We start from the raw sequence: 15,702 nt of genomic DNA on the forward strand, positions 1-15,702 counted from the left end.
CTGTCTGTCCGTCCGTCTGTCTGTATATGTAATTTTGTGCACAAAGTACAGCGCGCAATTTAAGTCCGATTGTCCTCAAATTTGACATAGGGCTGTTTCTTGGGACAGAGACAATCGCTATTGGTTTTGGAAAAAATCGGTTCAGATTTAGATATAGCTGCCATATATATTTATCCCCGATTTGGTCATAGTTAGTGTGTTTATCAATCGATTTTCTTGAAATACAGTACATCTAAATATTTTGTGAATCTCGAAAATCTTGCAAAATATCAGCCAAATCGGTTCAGATTTAGATATAGCTCGCATATATATCTTTCGTCCGATTTAGACTCATATGACCACAGAGGCAAAAGTTTACTACCGATCTTCGTGAAATTTTGCATAGAGAGTAGAAGTGACATTCTACCAATGCTTGGTAAATTTGATTAAAATCGATTCAAATTTAGATATAGCTCCCATATATATCTTTCGTCCGATTTGAACTTATATGGCCACAAAAGCCAGAGTTTTGCCGTGATTTGCTTCAAATTTTGCACAAGGGGTACGTTTAGTAGTATAGATAATTGTTCCAAATTTGGTTGAAATCGGTTCAGATTTAGATATAGCTCCCATATATATATCTTTCGCCCGATTGACACTCATATGACCACGGGGGCCAAAGTTATACTCCCATTTACGTGAAATTTCGCATTGATAGCAGAATTATTATTCTAACTATACATGTCAAATTTAGTCAGAATCGGTTCAGATTATATATAGCTCCCATATATACGTACACCAGAGTTGGGGAAATATGGTAGACTGTTACACATTTTAGACCCATTTTCAATGGAAGTTTCCTCCAATTAACTGGATAGCGTTAGCCGATTTAAATTTTAATTCTTGAGATTTTGTAGAAGTAAAAAAATTGTCTCCTTTATATAGATTCCAGCAAATGTGAAGTAGTTGAGATGGTAACACAAATTTTGTCCTACATAGGGGTGAAGGGTATAATATAGTTGGCCCCGCCCGACTTTAGACTTTACTTACTTGTTAATCGTAGATTTAAAGCCAGATAGTTCGATATACAATGCCTTTATTTTAAAGGAGCCGCATCTTAGGCTCGGAATCCATACCAAAATCCTTAAAAGAAGGTCTAAATCTTTGGATCTAAGTAACTTTTTCTTTTGAGTGTGTGTATTACACACTGTGTAACGTTTCATCGTACCTTTTGCCGATTCTAATAACATCGCAGCTTTAACTGATTCCCTAGGATTTTTTCCAATGTCAGTTTCCAACTTGGGCTTGGTTCTGAATGAACTTTTTCATCTTAAAAATAAGAATAACTGTTCTCCGACCGATATTGTCATTCTTTTTAATATTTTAGAATTCAAAAATACGAGTCCAATCTGAATAAAATTTCGAATACTATTTCAAAAAACGATTTGGCCAATAGTTTCAAAAGTCGGAAAACGAATTTTCCAATTATTTTATTTGGACATGAAATTTAATTCTTTTGCTTTATATGTTAAAAAAAAAATAAATATCCCTGTCGAAGACTAACGATGTTCGTCGAAATATAGGATTAACAATTAAACAATCCATCAAAAATCGTAAAATAAGAATTTTTATTAGAAGAGACTTCAAACCGAAATAAGAAGATAATAAATAATAAATAAATAATAATAAAGTTTTAAGAAATTTATTAAACTTTTTCTTCACATGTAGCCATTAGGGCATGGTAGGTTTTACTCGCATTTATTCCTTTTTCCAAAATCCTTTAAATGCAGTTTATGTCACGTTTACGGTGATATTAAAACACGTGTTTTTCTACACGATATTCCATGATGCTTATTTTTTATTGTAAGGCCTCCTTTTATCCCTGAGCTTCGTCATCATCATCAGCAGCAGCATCATTAACTGCCTGTATCAACACTCGACCACCAACACCGTTTAATATTCCGTAGATGTACTCTCTACACTCATGGTACTTGCGTGGAACACCATGCTAACAAGTTCTTACTTAAAGAGCTTTTGTATTAAGTCTACTTACATGGTATATGGTCCACGTTTACATTTCCATCCATAGTTGGATAAAGTGGAAGTAGTTCCACTTGTTTCGTGGTGTTGCTGGTGGTGGTTGTTGTGTTTGTTAGCAGGCAACCAACTGTTACCGTTTTCATTGCAACCGGAAGCCAGAATGTGAATAGGTTGAAACCGAACAAAGGAGCTCCATAAAAGTTGATTATCCACGCCGAGAGGAATATGATCACCTCCAACATATTTCAAGAGCACTTTTTCACGGGGAACATGTAAAATATTTGTGGCAACCATGTTATGGTAGAAAACGTGATTGTGAGCTGAACCTATCGCGAGAAGGCATGCAACGTATATTGAACAAGTATATACGGCCGTAAGTTCGGCCAGGCCGAAGCTTATGTACCCTCCACCATGGATTGCGTACACTGAAAAAAATATTGTCGTGAGGTCAAAGATTTCATGTCTTTAAAATACGAATACATATTTTGCTTAGCATAGAAGACGCATTTCTCTAAAATAAAGTTATTTTCCTTGTCCAAAAGTCGATAAACTTTTCAATGAAGTCCTATTGTCCTTATAATTAAGTGATTTGACTTAAAAATGGGTATCTTAACATGAAAGAAAAAATTTATAGGCTAAGGTCAACTTGACTTTAATAATTCAGAAAAATTCTTTAAATTTAATGAAATTGTCTTTAAATTTGTTGTCTTTTTGCATCTTGACTACAAAGCAAAAAATCGTTCAAATATAGGACATGTTTTTCAAAACTTTATTTTAAAGAAGTTTTTTACTTCAAACATAGCATAATTTCTACTGGAAGTCGAGTCTAAATTTGGAAAAAAAGTTGCCGTTAACTCGTTTTTAAAGGACTTTGATAGCATATGAAGAAAAAAGGCTGAGAAAGCGAAAAATTAAAATTTGCTTCCTAGAAGCAAGTACACAAAACCTAAATTTAAAAGAGAATTGTGTCTTAAAAGTATCCTTACTTGTATTCTCCGCTTCTTTGGCTCGGAATCAATACCAAATTTTTTAAAGTAAAGACAAAATCTTTGGAACCGAGTATGCTTTTTTTTCAGTGTAGAAACTTCTACTGAAGACTGTCATCCACAGTCGATTTACTTGGGTTGCGGTAACTTTTGCCGATCTTAAAACTTCCTAATACCGTAATATATACCACGTAGTCCATACGTGGTATATATTAAACTTAAAATGGCCGATTAAATACGTATATAATTAAGTTTGACAAAATTTTCTATAGACATAAAATTTTGACAAAATAAAATTTTGACAACATTTTCTATAGAAGTAAAATTTGGACAAAATTTTCTATAGAAATACGATTTTAACAAAATTTTCTATACACATAAAATTTTGACAAAATTTTCTATAGAAATAAAATTTTGACAAATTTTTCTATAGAAATAAAATTTTTACTAAATTTTCAAAAGATTTAAAATTTTCACAACATTCTCTATAGAATTAAAATTTTGACAACATTTTCTACAGAAATAAAATTTGACAAAATTTTCTATAGGAATAAAATTTCGACAAATTTTGCTAGATTATTTTTGCTCGAGTGACAAGCATGATTATGAACTGATATGGACCAATTTTTGTGTGATTGGGGATCGGCTATATATAACTATAGACCGATATGGACCAATCTTGGCATAGTTATTAGCGGCCATATATTAACACCACGTTGCAAATTTCAACCGGATCGGATGAATTTTGCTCCTCTAAGAGGCTCCGGAATTATGGACCGATATGGGCCAATTTTTGCATGGTTGTTAGAGACCATATATTAACACAATGTACCAAATTTCAGCCGGATCGGATGAAATTTGCTTCTTTTAGAGCAATCGCACGCCAAATTTGGGGGTCCGTTTATATAGGGGCTATACGTAAAAGTGGACCTATATGGACCAATTTTTGTATAGTTGTTAGAGACCATATATTAACACCATGTACCAAATTTCAGCCGGATCGGATGAAATTTGCTTCTCTTAGAGCAATCGCAAGCCAAATTGGGGTGTCCGTTTATATGGGGGCTATACGTAAAAGTGGACCGATATGGACCAATTTTTGCATGGTTGTTAGAGACCATATACTAACACCATGTACCAAATTTCAGCCGGATCGGATGAAATTTGCTTCTCTTAGAGCAATCACAAGCCAAATTTAGGGGTCCGTTTATATGGGGGCTATACGTAAAAGTTGACCGATATGGCCCGCCCATTTGCAATACCATCCCACCTACATCAACAACAACTACTTGTGCCAAGTTTCAAGTCGATAGCATGTTTCGTTCGGAAGTTAGCGTGATTTCAACAGACGGACGGACGGACGTACATGCTCAGATCGACTCAGAATTTCACCACGACCCAGAATATATTTACTTTATGGGGTCTTAGAGCAATATTTCGATGTGTTTATGTACAACTATGAAGAACAAATTTAGTTAAAAGAACGTATGGTCTAACTTAGAAGAAGATGTTAAAAAGTTTTCAGATACCTTGGCATCGGCACTTCCACAAATCAAGTAATTCAATTGTAGATGACAGTCTTTAGTACAACTTTGTACGCAATTCATGGTGGAAGATACATAAGATTGGCCGAATTTTCGTCCGTATATACTCGTACCTATTTCTTACCCACTTACTTGCAGATCATAGTTATTATGCCTTGACCATTATGTGGTTCAGGGTATAAAAATTAATTGAAATTCGATTAGAAATGGAATACGTTCGACTACCCCATAATTACAGGTGGCACACAAATTAACCTTCGATGTATACCTTCCACAAAATACCAATCTACTCTACCAATACCTAAGGCTGGTCCTAGAGTCTAGCTCACACACACACACACACACACACACACACAGGATACCATTCACAAGGTATCTCTATTGAAAACAAGTGTGTTACAAGTGTAACATAAACGTAGAGCGTTCCATTTATGCATTTTCATAATGGATTTTAAGTGAATTTGCCAAACATTGCAAAACCGAATGTAATTGGTTTGGGATTGGGGCTGGTACTGGTACTGGTACTGGTACTGCTACTGGTGGGTTGCAAATGGGTTTACTTACTAGTAGTTATCATGTGATGGGGAATTGGAGGGGTGGTAGTGGTGCATTCACTTGTCTCCTGCAAGGATGCCATGTAAACTGCTTACGCGATGAATGAATCACTGAATGATTTGATGTAGATCCGAGTTCAGCCCTTTTCGTTGATTTATTTAAGATTTTTAAGTGGAATTCACTTTGGAACATATGTCACCGTTGATACATTACTCAAATGTAAATACATGGACTCTTGTAAATGTATGTATGTGTGACTGCGCGGGTGTGTGATTGTATGTGTGTATTTAAGGATAATAGTTTTAGCTTAGTTGCTGTTGTAATTAAGTACGTGGTTATGTTTATGCAACTCATAATGCCAAACCAGCGAGGATTATTATTGCGGAAGTTTGTAATCTAAGCTGCATTTAAGTCCGTGGCGTTCTTAAGGATATTCGCAATGCAATTTGATTGAAATATTACACAGCAGTTGAAAGATATTATGTTCACTATATAAATAAAACAAAATTAAGCATATGGTTGAATGTTCGAAAGGGGATATTCATAACGCTGATCCACACAATGTATTTGAAACATATGGTTCCAAAACTCTAATGCTTCCATTTCAATTTATAGCATGCCAAAATGATATCTCTAAAAAAGTATACAAATGGGACTTACACTGAAAACGATATTGACCTAATAAGAAGGGCTTTGAAAACTAAGTTTTAAAACGAAAGGCCCCATAAAAATGAGTTCCAAAACTTAAACGAACCCAGCAAAACAATTCGAAGTAGTTCCACAAATGTTTCCTTTTAAGCATTCCGGGATTCTTCACCAACTCCGATTAAGTTCTTTTGGAAAAGTCTTACAAAATATACTATTTGGTCGTTTAAAGCAAACCTAGAAAATCATAAAAAAGTAAAAAATAAATCAAATTAAAAATTTCACCCCCTTCGGTATTTGAACCTGTGCCTGTTGACTTTTTCACTTCCATGGAAGTTCTTTTGAGTACGTTTTCCAAATTACTCGAATTGTAAAATTTTTTATTAAGTTTAAATGGAAACAAGTATATACGCCCATAAGTTCGGACAGGCCGAATCTTATGTACCGTTGATTGCGTAGAAACTGCTACCACAGACTGTCACCCATAATCCAATTACTTGGGTTGCGGTAACACTTGCCGATGGTAAGGTATCTTAAAACTCCTTAACACCGTCTTCTAACTTGTAAGTTAGTACATACGGGGTATATATTAAACAAAAAAAAGGCCGATTAAATACGTATACAATTCAGTTTGACAACATTTTCTTTTGAAATAAGATTTTCACAATTTTCTATAGAAATAAAATTTTTACAACACTTTTTATAGAAATATAATCTTGACAACATTTTCTATAGAAATAAAATGTTTACAAAATTTTCTATTGAAATATAATTTAGACAAAATTTTCTATAGAAATACAATTTTGAAAAAATTTTCCATAGAAATAAAATTTTGAAAAAATTTTCTATAGAAATAAAATTTTTACAAAATTTTCTATAGAAATATAATCTAGACGAAATTTTCCCTAGAAATAAAATTTTGACAAAATTTTCTTTTGAAATAAGATTTTCAAAATTTTCTATAAAAATAAAATTTTGACAAAATTTTCTATAATAATAAAAATTTAACAAAATTTTCTATAATAATAAAAATTTGACAAAATTTTCTATAGAAATAAAATTTAAAAAAAATTTATATAGAAATAAAATTTTTACAAAATTTTCTATAGAAATACAATTTTGACAACATTTTCTATAGAAATAAAATTTTGAGAAAATTTTCTATAGAAATAAAATGTTGACCAAATTTTTTATAGAAATAAAATTTTGACAAAATTTTCTATAGAAATAAAATTTTGACAAAATTTTCTATAGAAATAAAATTTTACAAAATTTTCTATTGAAATATAATTTATACAAAATTTTCTATAGAAATAAAATTTTTACAAAATTTTCTTTTGAAATAAGATTTTCACAATTTTCTATAAAAATAAAATTTTGACAAAATTTTCTATAGCAATAAAAATTGGACAAAATTTTCTATAGAAATAAAATTTAGACAAAATTTTCTATAGAAATAAAATCTTGAAAAAAAATTATATAGAAATAAAATTTTTACAAAATTTTCTATAGAAATATAATTTAAACAAAATTTTCCATAGAAATAAAATTTTGACAAAATTTTCTATAGAAATAAGATTTTGACAAAATGTTCTATAGAAATAAAACTTTGACAACATTTTCTATAGAAATAAAATTTTGACAAAATTTTCTATAGAAATAAAATTTTGACAAAATTTTTTATAGAAATAAAATTTTGAAAAAATTTTCTATAGAAATAAAATTTTGACAAAATTTTCTATAGAAATAAAATCTTGACAAAATTTTCTATAGAAATAAAATTTTGACAAAATTTTCTATAGAAATAAAATTTTGACAAAATTTTCTATAGAAATAAGATTTTGACAAAATTCTCTATAGAAATAAAACTTTGACAACATTTTCTATAGAAATAAAATTTTGAGCAAATTTTCTATAGAAATAAAATTTTGACAAAATTTTCTATAGAAATAAAATTTTGACAAAATTTTCTATAGAAATAAAATTTTGACAAAATTTTTATATAGAAATAAAATTTTGACAAAATTTTATTTCTATAGAAATAAAATTTTGACAAAAAAATTTTTACAACACTTTTTATAGAAATATAATCTTGACAACATTTTCTATAGAAATAAAATTTTTACAAAATTTTCTATTGAAATATAATTTAGACAAAATTTTCTATAGAAATAAAATTTTGAAAAAATTTTCTATATAAATAAAATTTTGAAAAAATTTTTTATAGAAATAAAATTTTTACAAAATTTTCTATAGAAATATAATTTAGACGAAATTTTCCATAGAAATAAAATTTTGACAAAATTTTCTTTTGAAATAAGATTTTCAAAATTTTCTATAAAAATAAAATTTTGACAAAATTTTCTATAATAATAAAAATTTGACAAAATTTTCTATAGAAATAAAATTAAAAAAAAAAATTATATAGAAATAAACTTTTTACAAAATTTTCTATAGAAATACAATTTTGACAACATTTTCTATAGAAATAAAATTTTGAGAAAATTTTCTATAGAAATAAAATGTTGACCAATTTTTTTATAGAAATAAAATTTTGACAAAATTTTCTATAGAAATAAAATTTTGACAAAATTTTCTATAGAAATAAAATTTTACAAAATTTTCTATTGAAATATAATTTAAACAAAATTTTCAATAGAAATAAAATTTTGACAAAATTTTCTATAGAAATAAGATTTTGACAAAATTTTCTATAGAAATAAAACTTTGACAACATTTTCTATAGAAATAAAATTTTGAGAAAATTTTCTGTAGAAATAAAATGTTGACCAAATTTTTTATAGAAATAAAATTTTGACAAAATTTTCTATAGAAAAAAATTTTGACAAAATTTTCTATAGAAATAAAATTTTGACAAAATTTTCTATAGAAATAAACTTTTGACAAAATTTTCTATAGAAATATAATTTAAACAAAATTTTCAATAGAAATAAAATTTTGACAAAATTTTCTATAGAAATAAGATTTTGACAAAATTTTCTATAGAAATAAAACTTTGACAACATTTTCTATAGAAATAAAATTTTGAGAAAATTTTCTGTAGAAATAAAATGTTGACCAAATTTTTTATAGAAATAAAATTTTGACAAAATTTTCTATAGAAAAAAATTTTGACAAAATTTTCTATAGAAATAAAATTTTGACAAAATTTTCTATAGAAATAAACTTTTGACAAAATTTTCTATAGAAATAAAATTTTGACAAAATTTTCTATAGAAATAAAATTTTGACAAAAATTTCTATAGAAATAAAATTTTGAGAAAATTTGCTATAGAAATAAAACTTTGACAATATTTTCTATAGAAATAAATTGTTGGTAGATTATTTTTGACAATATGGACCAATTTTTGTGTGATTGGGGATCGGCTATATATAACTATAGACCGATATGAACTAATTTTGGCATGGTTGTTAGCGGCCCTATACTAGCGTAATGTACCAAATTTCAACCGAATCGGATGAATTTTGCTTCTCCAAGAGGTTCCGGAGGTCAAATTTGGGGATCAATTCATATGGGGGCTATATATAATTATGAACCGATGTGGACCAATTCTTGCATGGTTGTTAGATACCATGTACTAACACCACGTACCAAATTTCAATCGAATTGGATGAATTTTGCTCCTCTAAGATGTTCCGGAGGTCAAATTTGGGGATCGATTCATATGGGTGCTATATATAATTATGGACCGATATGGACCACTTTTTGCATGGTTGTTAGATACCATAGGTTAGGTTAGGTTAAAGTGGCAGCCCGATTAAATTTCAGGCTCACTTAGCCTATTCAGTTGGAGCCAACGTGGTGCAATGGTTAGCATGCCCGCCTTGCATACACAAGGTCGTGGGTTCGATTCCCGCTTCGACCGAACACCAAAAAGTTTTTCAACGGTGGATTATCCCACCTCAGTAATGCTGGTGACATTTCTGAGGGTTTTAAAGCTTCTCTAAGTGGTTTCACTGCAATGTGGAACGCCGTTCGGACTCGGCTATAAAAAGGAGGTCCCTTGTTATTGACGTTAACTGGAATCGGGCAACACTCAGTGATAAGAGAGAAGTTCACCAATGTGGTATCACAATGGACTGAATAGTCTAAGTGAGCCTGATACATCGGGCTGCCACCTAACCTAACCTATCCTATTCAGTCCATTGTGATACCACATTTAACTAAAAGTACCTATTACATATGGGCACCTCTAGTCTTAACCACTGAACCTTCTCTATTATTTACTTTTGTTGAACCAACCAGATTGCTCCAAAAACATTAACAAACTGCTTAAGTTAACGTTTTCCAGGTCGGCCAGTAATCTAAAGCTATATGCTCCTAAAATTCGCTTACGCCTTACACAAAAGATAGATACCATACACTAACTCCACGTACCAAATTTCAACTGGATCGGATGAAATTTGCTTCTCTAAGAAGTCCCCGGTCTAAGAAAGAAAAACACATTTTTGTGTCAAAATTCATTTTTATTATTCAACATAGTTCCCTTCAAGAGCGATACAACGATTATAACGACCTTCCAATTTTTTGATACCATTTTGATAGTACTCCTTCGGCTTTACCTCAAAATAGGCCTCAGTTTCGGCGATCACCTCTTCATTGCAGCCACATTTTTTCCTTGCGAGCATCCTTTTGAGGTCTGAGAACAAGAAAAAGTCTCTGAGGGCCAGATCAGGAGAATACGGTGGGTGGGGAAGTAATTCGAAGCCCAATTCATGAATTTTTGACATCGTTCTCAATGACTTGTGGCACGGTGCGTTATCTTGGTGGAACAACACTTTTTTCTTCTTCGCGATTTCGACGTTTTGACGCGATTTCGACCTTCAAACGCTCCAATAACGCCATATAATAGTCACTGTTGATGGTTTTTCCCTTCTCAAGATAATCGATAAAAATTATTCGATGCGCTTCCCAAAAAACAGAGGCCATTACATTGCCAGCGGACTTTTGAGTCTTTCCACGCTTCGGACACGGTTTACCGGTCGCTGTCCACTCAGTCGACTGTCGATTGGTGATGGATCCATTTCATCCATTGTCACATATCGACGGAAAAACTCGGGTGTATTACGAGTTAATAGCTGCAAACACCCCTCAGAATCATCAACACGTTGTTGTTATTGGTCAAATGTGAGCTCGCGCGGCACCCATTTTGCACAGAGCTTCCGCATATCCAAATATTGATGAATAATATGACCAACATGTTCCTTTGATATCTTTAAGGCCTCTGCTATCTCGATCAACTTCATTTTACGGTCATTCAAAATCATTTTGTGGATTTTTTTTGATGTTTTCGTCGGTAACCACCTCTTTCTGGCGTCCACTGCGTTCACCGTCCTCCGTGCTCATTTCACCACGCTTGAATTTTGCATACCAATCAATTGTTGTTGATTTCCCTGGGGCAGAGTCCGGAACCGCATTATCAAGCCAAGTTTTTGTTTCCACCGTATTTTTTCCCTTCAGAAAACAGTATTTTATCAAAACACGAAATTCCTTGTTTTCCATTTTTTTCACAATAACAAAAGTTGCTTTACAAAAGACGCTCTATCTCACAAACTAATTGACTTACAGACGTCAAATTTTGACACGAATCATTTGAAGGTTGGTCCTATATAAAAATAATATGCATTTAATACTAGCGACGCCATCTATGTGTCAGACCGGCCAACTCGTTCTAATATTCAAATTAAATAATATTTATACTTAACCATATCAAATTTTTGGCCTTATCATAAAACCGCTTTGTGAAACAACATACAAGCTCTTTCACAGAAATTGCTCTCTTTTGATTCTCTCGCTGTGTTATGTTGATATCTTTCGTCAACCCTCACAGTTTCCATCTCTATACTCTCTCTCTCTCTGTCGCTCTCTGAATAAAATATCACAACATATATATGTTTACATTCACACATATTATTTTTATGAAACATTCATGCCCCAAACATAATATATTCTAACATATTAATATATGTGTCCCAAGAATTCAGTGTTAGTTTAGGAACATTATATGTTTGCACTTAAATATATTGTACCCGAAACACATTTTGTTTATATCGGAACATATGAAAAACATATTATTCTAACAGTGTATGAAATGAGTTATTAAAGAAAACTTTTGCGCAATAATGCCAACTTAATACTGGCCTTGAACGAGAAAATATTCCAAATTTCTCATTTTTTTTTTTGATTTTTTTCAGAAATCTATATACTATCTGTTAAGAGAACTTTTCAATCATTATCTTAACAAAATCAAAATGTAACCATGAAATTTAACCTAGAAAAAACTGACAAAATATTACAAAATTGTAAAAGATTTCTAACTCGCACTCGAACATATTTTTCACATAGTCTTATCTCATTAAGAAGATTTATCTGCTTATAATAAAAAAAAAAAAAAACAAAAAATTACCAACACATGTTCCAGAACCCCAAACATGGCAACATATAAAGATTGATCAAACCGCATATCTACCTTGATTAAGATTTGGGTTTTTTTATTCACACAATGATCTTGTGGTGGCTGCTTCGTCAACACTTTTGAAATATGGGCTTACCTATCAGCCGCCCTCCCCTTTTCTAGATTGCCCTTATCAGAGAACTTTTAATCAATTTATGTAAATATGCGATCAACATTTTTTTTTAACAGCAGGAAAATCTACGATACAAAAAAAAAAGATCAACTACATTAAATGCATAAACTTCTCATTAATATTCAAATGAATGAATAATTCACAGAGACCACCCCTCGCCCCCTCCGGATAAATACAAAAGAATATTGTGTCAACGCTTTTTTCAAAATCGAAAAAGAAACAACGGTCAAACAATGGCATTAAAACAAAAACAAAACAACTCGATTAAATTAAAGCCAAAAATCCCCTAACCGAAGCGAACTTAATTTTATACAAAAACAAAAATCCCCAGCAAATGCTCCAGACAAGCACAACCTGGCTAGTCAGCCACCAGACAATTTTTCCTTAGCAAGCTCACAGGTGGTCGAAGAGCTAAGCGTGGAGAATTTAATGCGCATGGCATTCCGAAACCGAAGACCTGAGACAAAAGGTCACCATGTGAAAGATAAAACTACGCATATGGTCAATTGGCTGGTCAAGCCATATAACCCCTTACGGTAACAGTTGTATTTAAATGTTTTTGCTGCTGCTGTTGTTGTTGTTTTATTTAATATGCTAATTTGTTGTAACGGGGAAGGTTGTTTAGAGTAAGCGATTACTCGATATCAATCAAATAAAATTTTTGGTAACTTTACAAATGTACAACAAGCGTATAGACCAGAAAGTTTGGTTGGACTGAATCTTATGCATCCACCACCATGGATTGAGTGCATAACTCAACTAAGAACGGCCGTTCACAACCACATTATTACATCCAACTTTGGGCCGATATTGATTTGTTTTCGGTACCGCGCAGCGAATTTCAGACGGATAGAATGAAGCCTACGCCATCAAAAAGCAGATTGGTCTGGCTAAACTGAAATATTAACCAAATACGAAAGACTAAGCAACCTAAATTTTATGATACGAAATTTACGCTATATCAAATACAAATTTCTTTAAAATAACGAAATTTTAATTAAAATACATTTTATAATATTTGCTTCACAAATTGTTTTGTTTCCATTAAATTTAGGACAAGACTCTTGTAAATTTTTTTCGCTCCGTTAGGGTCGCTTGTCTTTCATCCAAGACAAATGTTCCTTAAAATAAAACACAATATTTTTAATTTAAAGAAATCGTCTTTAAATTTACTGATATATTGCAATCTTAAATTTAAGATAAAAATACTTCAAACATAGGCTAATATTTTCTTTGAGGATTTCTCATATTTGGTCTAACGTTAAAGTTTTTTTTTTGTTTTTGGAATAAGAAAACATTTTCTTGTTTCATATATTTGTTACATTTTGGATTTTTAAGCTGGGATTTGTTTGTTACATTTTTAAGCTGGGATTTGTTTGTTACATTTTTAAGCTGGGATTTGTTTGTATACCCAGCAAAACAGGGCTTCCAAAAAAGTAGTTTGGATCCCCAATATGTGGTCCGGAAGTAGTGCAAACTTGGATCATCTCCAATGAATTTTACATGGGCTTATCATAGGACAGAAGTATTCCCTTTTTGGATCCTTTGCATTGCTATCGAAGTTGTGCCTTGAAAGACATATAAAAAAGCTTCCAATTTAATTTTTTATTTTTATCAATATTTTTTGTTACACATTTATTTTCTTATTATCTAATGTTTACAAATTGAAAAACTTCTTCGCTTCCACCGGGGGAAACTGGGTCTGTTGGCACCACAACTGAACGCCTTAGCTATAGAAATAAAATGTTGACAACATTTTCTATAAAAACAAAATTTTGACAACATTTTCTATAGAAATAAAATTTTGACAAAATTTTCTATAAAATCAAAAATTTGACAAAAATGTCAATAGAAATAAAATTTTGGCAAAAATGTCTATAGAAATAAAATAAAATAAAATAAATAAATAGAAATAAAATTTTTACAAAATTTTCTGTAGGAATAAAATTTTGATAAAATTTCCTATAGAAATAAAATGTTAACAAAATTTTCTACAGAAACAAAATTTTAACAAAATTTTCTAAAAAAAAATATTTTATTTTTTATTTCTATAGAAGTAAAGTTTCGACAAAATTTTCTATAGGTTAGGTTAGGTTAAAGTGGCAGCCCGATTAAGTTTCAGGCTCACTTAGACTATTCAGTCCATTGTGATGCCACATTTAACTAAAAGTAAAAAAAATGCGTTTCGCAATCGTGTTGGTGACAAAATGAAACGGAAACGTGGACAAAAAATCAAAACGGAATGTTCACGATTTCGTCCACGGGCGTTCACGATTTCATGAACGGCATTCGTTTTTCTTTGGCCATGAAAATTCTTAAAATAATCCTTAGACGTTGTTATGGCAACTCCGCCGGTGGTGCAATGTGCTAAGGCGACTGTCAACTCGTATGGTGCAGAAAACACAGGTTCGAGTCATGGTAGCGGAAATCTTTATACCCTTCACCACTATTGTGGTACAGGGTATAATAAGTTTGTGCATTTCTATGTAACGCCAAGAAGGAGTAATCATAGACCAACCTTTTAGTATACGGATCGGCTTCGAATTAAAGTAGATTTAGCGATGTCCGTCTGTCTGTCTGTCTGTCTGTCCGTCTGTCTGTCTGTCTGTTGATGTATTTTTGTGTGCAAAGTACAGCTCGCAGTTTTAGTCCGATTGTCCCAAAATTTGGTATAGAGTCCTGTTTCGGCTCAAAGACGATCCCTTTGGAAAAAATCGGTTCAGATTTAGATATAGCTGCCATATATATTTTTCACCGATCTGGTCATAATTGGCGTGTATATCAACCGATCTTCCTCAAATTCCGTACATCCGAATATTTTATGGGTCTCGAAAAACATGCAAAATATCAGCCAAATTCGTTCAGATTTAGATATAGCTCCCATATATAGCTTTCGCCCGATTTACACTCATATGACCACAGAGGCAAATTTTTTGCTCCGATTTAGTTGAAATTTTGCACAGGGAATAGAATTAGCATTGTTGCTATGCGTGCTAAATTAGGTTGAAATCGGTTCAGATTTAGATATAGCTCCCATATATATGTTTTTCTGATTTGGACAAAAATGGTCAAAATACCAACATTTTCCTTGTAAAATCGCCACTGCTTAGACGAAAAGTTGTACGAATGACTCTAATTTTCCTAAACTTCTAATACATATATATCGAGCAATAAATCATAAATAAACTTTTGCAAAGTTTCCTTAAAATTGCTTCAGATTTCAATGTTTCCCATATTTATACCCTTCACCACTACTGTGGTACAGGGTATAATAAGTTTGTGCATTTGTATGTAACGCCAAGAAGGAGTACGATCCCTATTGATTTTGGAAAAAATCGGTTCAG

The sequence above is a fragment of the Haematobia irritans genome, chromosome 4, assembly GCF_050003625.1.
Source record: "Haematobia irritans isolate KBUSLIRL chromosome 4, ASM5000362v1, whole genome shotgun sequence".
In the NCBI taxonomy this organism is placed as follows: domain Eukaryota; kingdom Metazoa; phylum Arthropoda; class Insecta; order Diptera; family Muscidae; genus Haematobia; species Haematobia irritans.